At 39.9% G+C, this 6,553-nt stretch overlaps 1 pseudogene; it reads left to right on the top strand.

The window, feature by feature from the left end:
- Positions 1-5,300: 5,300 nt before the first annotated feature.
- LOC105000218 lies at positions 5,301-6,306 on the top strand (annotated as a pseudogene).
- Positions 6,307-6,553: the final 247 nt, after the last annotated feature.

A 6,553-nucleotide genomic window follows, 5' to 3' on the forward strand; every position in this document is an offset into this window, starting at 1 on the left:
GAACTTGTGATCCAAGGACCTGGAATATCTTCAAGAATCAGTACGTTCAAGGATGAGTGGGTGAATTAACAGCTTTAGAGAGACAGGATTGTTCATTCATTTATTCATTGTCTCATTCACTCAGTAAATAAATATATTCTTTGTAGACACTGGTGACTCAGAAATGAATCATTTGTTTATAGGTTGACAATAACCAGTTGTTCATCTACGGTTTTGCCTTTATGGAAGATATCTATCCCCAACTAGAATGGTCCCTTGTCACTGGTGTTAAAACCAGGCTACTGTTCTAGGTTGTCCTAACCCAACATGACTTTTCTCTGGTTTTTACTAAAAACAAATGTGTACTGACAAAAGGACCTTGGCATACAGACATCCACTTTCTAAATGCTTGTGAAGAAGTCCTTGAAGTAAATAAGATCTAATGGACAAGGGGCAAATTTGTAAATGCTGCTGCTTGATAAGTGTGTATAATAAAAATTACTGTCATTTGTGCTTGTAAAATAATAATCACTTTTTAAAACTAGTTTTCAGTAAGTTCTCTAAATCCTTAACTAAATAAGTCTCATGTAAATCAATATCCTTTCTGAAAATCTATTTTACCTTTCCGTTTTAAAAGGCCTATCCGTTCCATTGTTCAACTTAGGAAGCTGGGCTGCCAGTTTGATAAGACTCTGAGTGTGGTCTGAATGCTCTATGCTAATCTACTCTACATCAGGCTGGAAGCTTATCTTGACAGGAAAACTTGGAGCAGGCCTTGTGGAAGGATTTTGGCATCACACATTGGAGTGGAAAATATTCACAGGCTGTAACAAAGTCTGGCTTGGGCTGCTGTAGGAAAGGCAGCCACTGGCTGGGAGACAATTCGTGTAGGAAAGTCCTGGGAGCCTCTGTGAGAGGCCTACAGGATGGTGTTATCCACCGAGAGGGGGCAGGATCAGGGAATCATGTGTGTTTTCATGAGAATTGAGAGGAACGGCAGCTAACACAAGCCAAGTTAGAAAAAGAACACAACCACTGAGCACTTCCATCACAGCCTTTTGGATCCAAAACGCTTCATGTGCAAAAATAATGTGCCAGCTGAAGAAAGAATACTTCAGGGGTTTTAAAAAGATGAAGTCTAGAAAAACCCTCAGGCACAGGTGTACCTGTTTGTGTGAGGATGTCAAACCAAAACGGCATAAAGCAGCCCTCCATTTCTCTCAAAAAGGTTTTGAATCTATTCCTGACCTTTCTGGTAAAAATAAAAGTGCTTTTATTTTTTTCCAAGTGTGTCCCTGTTTGGTGAGAAATTGCGTCCCCCCACCCTTTGGTGGGAGGCTTGTTTTTGCTTTTAACATACTTGTAAGCTCCGAACTTTGTCACTGAAAAATATTTAGAAATGCTGATTTCTAGGATGAGAGACAATGGTGGTATACCTATTTTGACTAAAAGTTAAAAAAAAAAAAAAATGCCAGGGACTTTGTGATGACCTCTTGTGTTGCTGTCCCTGAGTATTGTGTGACTTTTCTGGAAAAAGGAACTCGTGACTATTTACTCCACTGAACCTGGAAATCTAGGGTAAAAACAAAATATGACTAGCCGAAGTGGTAAATGAGATTTCACACTGCCTGCCTCCTCCAGATACAGAAACTTTAATAATAAAATGACGTTCACACAGTGAGGCCTGCTGTACCCCACAGAGGTTGATTGTATGGGTTGAGCTGTGGATTGTGCTCCATTTGGGAAGGCTGAAGTAGGGGGATGAGCTGTGTCTATTTGCAGAGGTGTGGGCAGGGGAGCTGAAGTTGCCCTGCTCTCTCAGTTGTGGGAGGGGGATGCATGAGCCATTTCAGAAAAAGCGGAAATGCCATTCAGTTGTCAGTTCCTTAACAGCAAAGAGCATGCTCTGTCTCTGATTTCCTCATGACCAGCATGGCACCTGGCACACAGCAAAGGGTCAATGTTAGAACTGAACTGGGTTAGTGTTCTGGGCTCCAATGGGACTGTTAGATATTGAAATGAGCTCTGCACTCATGGAGAAAGCAGGAAGAGGCAGAAAGCCATATATGGGGATTGACCATGTCCAGGCAGATAAAGGAGAGAGGCTAGTGGATGGCAGTAGCCAGAGGGTGCTCCTGAGATGTTAGAGATACATCATGGGGCAGGAACACTGGTTTCTGGGGAGGGTGTTTCCAAGGCAGCATAAGTGGGGGAGCTACAAGTTTGAGGGTTGTCTCAAAAGATAGCACAGGGATACCAGGCAGCCTGTGCTGAAAATGTGTGTCAGTGCATTCATACTGAGCAAAGCTACCATTCAGGAGGAGCCCTGGCAACTTTTTAGCTCTGACCATAAGCCCTGAGTTTGCCTGTGTCTAATACCACTAAGGAGGGCATGGCAACCCACTCCAGTATGCTTGCCTGGAGAAATCCATGGATAGAGAGGAGCCTGGTAGGCTATAGTCCATAGGGTCGCAGAGAATCAAACAAGACTGAAGCAACTGAGCATGCACAATACCACTGAAGTCTTTTCTTTAAAATGTATTTTAAAACCATTTATTTAGATTATGTTTTAGAGCTTTTAAAAAACATATATTTATTTTTTATTAAAGGATAATTGCTTTACAGAATTTTGCTGTTTTCTGTCAAACCTCAACATGAATCAGCCATAGGTATACATATATCCCCTCCCTTTTGAAATTCCCTCCCATCTCTCTCCTCATCCCACCCCTCTAGGTTGATACAGAGTCCCTGTTTGAGTTTCCTGAGCCATATAGCAAATTCCCCTTACTATCTATTTTACATATGGTAATGTAAGTTTCCATGTTACTCTTCCATACATCTCACCCTCTGCTCAGACTATGTTTTTAGAGCAACTTTAAGTTCATAGCAAAATTGAATTGAGGGAAAGGGACAGAGATTTCCTGTGTATCCCATCCCCATCCCCAAACACAGCCTCTCCCATTATCAGCATCCACCACCAGAGCGGACATTTGTTGAAATGGATAAACCTACACTGAGATGTCGTTTTCACCCAGAGTCCAGTAGTTTACATTATTGTTAACTGGTGATGTTGTAATACCACTGAAGTCTTATAAAATTGTATCAGCATAAGAATTACTTCAGGTTTTCTCTCCAATAGCCTTCTCAAACATTCCTGCCCACCATTGTTCCAAGATCAGTGACTCACACCTGCATGCTTCTTCTAAACCTAGGAGAGCTGGATACAGAGTATCATGTGAATTGGATTCTCTAATATATGCTTCCTGGCCAGACCTCAGTTTCTACCCCACATAGTAAGAACCCCTTTTTCAGGAACAGAATGATCAGACAAATTGTTTGGAATCCCAGCCTAAAATGGTAACTAGGAAAAGCAGACAGTCAGGGGAGTTGGGAGAGGGCGGGTCTGGATATGTTTTATACCATGATAAAGACACATCTGTTCCATTTATTTTCCTCTTGTAGCTCTGTCATTGATTTTTGGAAAATAGTTTGTTTACTTGTTTAACTGTGAAAGTTTCAGGGGTGGTTTTCTTTTTTTATTGCTTCGGGAAACTCTTACTCCTGACTCGTCACATCTCTCTCCTTCTAATTTTCTAAAAGTAAGTGTACCTTTAAATAGAGAAAGAGCAAGTGGAAGAGGGGAAATGCATTTCAGCCCAGTGGTGTTTAAGAGCATATGTTAGAAATAGGAAGTGATATAAACACAAAAAATAACCAAGGAAAGTTTTCTATCAATGCTGTGACAAATTATCACAAATGTAGTGGCTTAAAGTAAAACAGATTTACTTTCTTACATTTATGGAAGTCAGAAGTTCCCAAATCAAAGTGTCAACATGGCTGCATCTTTTCTGGATGGAGGTTGTAGGGGAGAATCCATTTTCTCGCATTTTCTAGCTCCTAGGCAAAACGAGGTAAAAAAGTAATTCAACTCATTCTAATCCAGTATTTATTATGTTATTATATACCAGATATTTCATACTACCATATGAAAATATAAACAGGATTAAAGAATAATCCTTAATTTCAAGGGAATTATAAATTCTAGTTAGAGAAATGGGCCCATGAGCAACTAGCACCAATAATCAACAGAATAGAAATATAATGATTAGATATATAAATAAAATACTGTGGGAACAATGAGGAAGATAAAATACATTGTGATTGGTGATGTCAGGATACTAATCCCAATACTGATGTTAGCACACTGACTTCAAATACAACCGAAATTAAAGAAGCAATATTTATACTGGGTTTTGAAAAATGAGTAGAAATTCCATAAATGGAGAATGTGGAAAAAGGACATTGCAGGTGTATGAAATTCCTTGAGGAAAAGCATGAGGACAGGGATGAGCAATAAATGAAATTGCTATAGATTATGTAATAGAGGAACATAAAGTGGGGAAGGAAGCAGGGCAAGCACTTTCAAAGGGGTTGATTCCAGAAGGCCTGTTGAGAAGGTGACTGACGATCAATGACTTGAAGGTGGTGAGAGAATGTTTAGGGGGAAGAATGGTCTCACAGACAGCAGTGAATCCAGTAGTTTTTAATATGGCTTCCTATCAAGAAACAATGGCTTCTCAAAGAAATACAATCCAGAGCCTCTAAGGTTTTGCATTGGAAGGAATGTTTTCCAATCACTGAAGGACAGCTGTCAGTGATTGTCCAGGCTGTCAAGGATCAGAAGGTCTTCTTTCTAGTGAGAAATCTTACAGACTACCCTTTAATGAGAAATCTTACAGACTACTCTTTAATAAGAAATCTTACAGACTACCTGTCATCAATGCCCATGATTCTGATACCATTAAAAGCTACCGTGTTTTCCTAAAACACAACTTAAATTTTTATCATTCTTACCCTCAAAAATATTTAGTGGCTTTCCATTTTTAAATGGGAAACAAAAGGTCATAGTGTAGCAGAAATTAAGAGCCGTAAACACTTCGGGTAAGAGGCTTACCTTCTCCAGTCTCCAGGTGCTTGGTTATCTGTTTTCTCTCTGTCATTGCTGTATACATACAGGCTGGACACCCTTCTTGCTCCTCAACACTAACTTTGGCCTGTCTTTTCCATTCTTGATTATAAACACTCATGTGTCACTTGGGGGAGGGATTACTTTACCTCCTGCCCCAAGAGGAGCACGTTTCTTTAGGTTGGTGCAAAAGTAATTGCAGTTTTGCATTGTTGAACTTTGCCATTTGATATTGGAATACATTCTTAAATAAATGTGCTTATGTTATACATCATTTTAATGCATATTTCTGACTTTATGGGTTTTCTTTTTGCTAATTACTTATTTACTTAACTGTTTATATTTATTTTATACTATGGAAATGGTGTTAGACAAAAAGCAAATTTGAGTGATTTTTTTTATTTGAGTTCAAAACGGGCTGTAAAGCAGTGGAGAAAACTTGCAACATCGACAACGCATTTGGCTCAGGAGCTGCTAATGAACGTACAGTGCAGTGGTGGTACAAGAAGCTTTGTAAAGGATACAAGAGCCTTGATGATGAGCAGTGCAGTGGTTGGCCATTGGAAGTTGACAACGACCAACTGAGAGCAACCACTGAAGCAGATCCTCTTACAACTACACAAGGAGTTGCTGAAGAACGCAATATCAACCACTCTATGGTCATTCAGCATTTGAAACAAACTGAAAAGGTGAAAAACCTCAGTAAGTGGGTGCCTCGTGAGTGGACCACAAAGCAAAAAAAGCATCATTTTGAAGTTAGTCTTCTTTTATTCCATGCAACAACCATTTCTTGATTGAATTGTGACATGCAATGAAGAGTGGATTTTACATGACAACCGGAGATGACCAGCTCAGTGGTTGGACCAAGAAGAAGCTCCAAAGCACTTCCCAAAGCCAAACTTGCACCAAAAAAAAAAGAAAAAGGTCATGGTCACTGTTTGGTGGTCTGCTGCCCATCTAATCCACTCCAGCTTTCTGAATCACAGCGGATTACATCTGAGAAATACGCTCAGCAAATCAATGACATGCTCTGAAAACTGAAACACCTGCAGCCAGCATTGGTCACCAGAAAGAGCCTAATTCTCTAGGACAACGCCTGACCGCACATCTCACAACAAATGCTTCAAAAGTCAAACAAATTGGGCTACAAAGTTTTGCCTCAACCGCCACATTCACCTGGCCTCTTGCCAACCAACTACCACTTCTTCAAGCATCTCGACAACTTTTTGTAAGAAAAGTGCTTCTACACCCAGCAGGAGGCAGAAAATGCTTTCCAAGAGCTCACTGAATCCTGAAGCATGGATTTTTACGCTACAGAAATAAACAAACTTATTTTTCATTGGCAAAAATGTGTTGATTGTAATGGTTTCTGTTTTGATTAATAAGGATGTGTTTGAGCCTAGTCATAATGATTTAAAATTCATGGTCCGAAACAACAATTACTTTTGTACTAACCTAATGACTCCATGCAGTACTCTTTGTGCAGGAACTCTGGTGAAGAATGTTTTTTCTCCAGGGGCTTGGTAAAATCCCAGGAATATTTCAGTACTCCTTGTGGATTTAAGTCTCTGGCTGCAGCTCAGTTACCTATCCTTGAGTTTGGCTTTG

This window comes from Bison bison, unplaced genomic scaffold, assembly GCF_000754665.1.
Source record: "Bison bison bison isolate TAMUID 2011002044 unplaced genomic scaffold, Bison_UMD1.0 scf7180017864370, whole genome shotgun sequence".
NCBI lineage: Eukaryota > Metazoa > Chordata > Mammalia > Artiodactyla > Bovidae > Bison > Bison bison.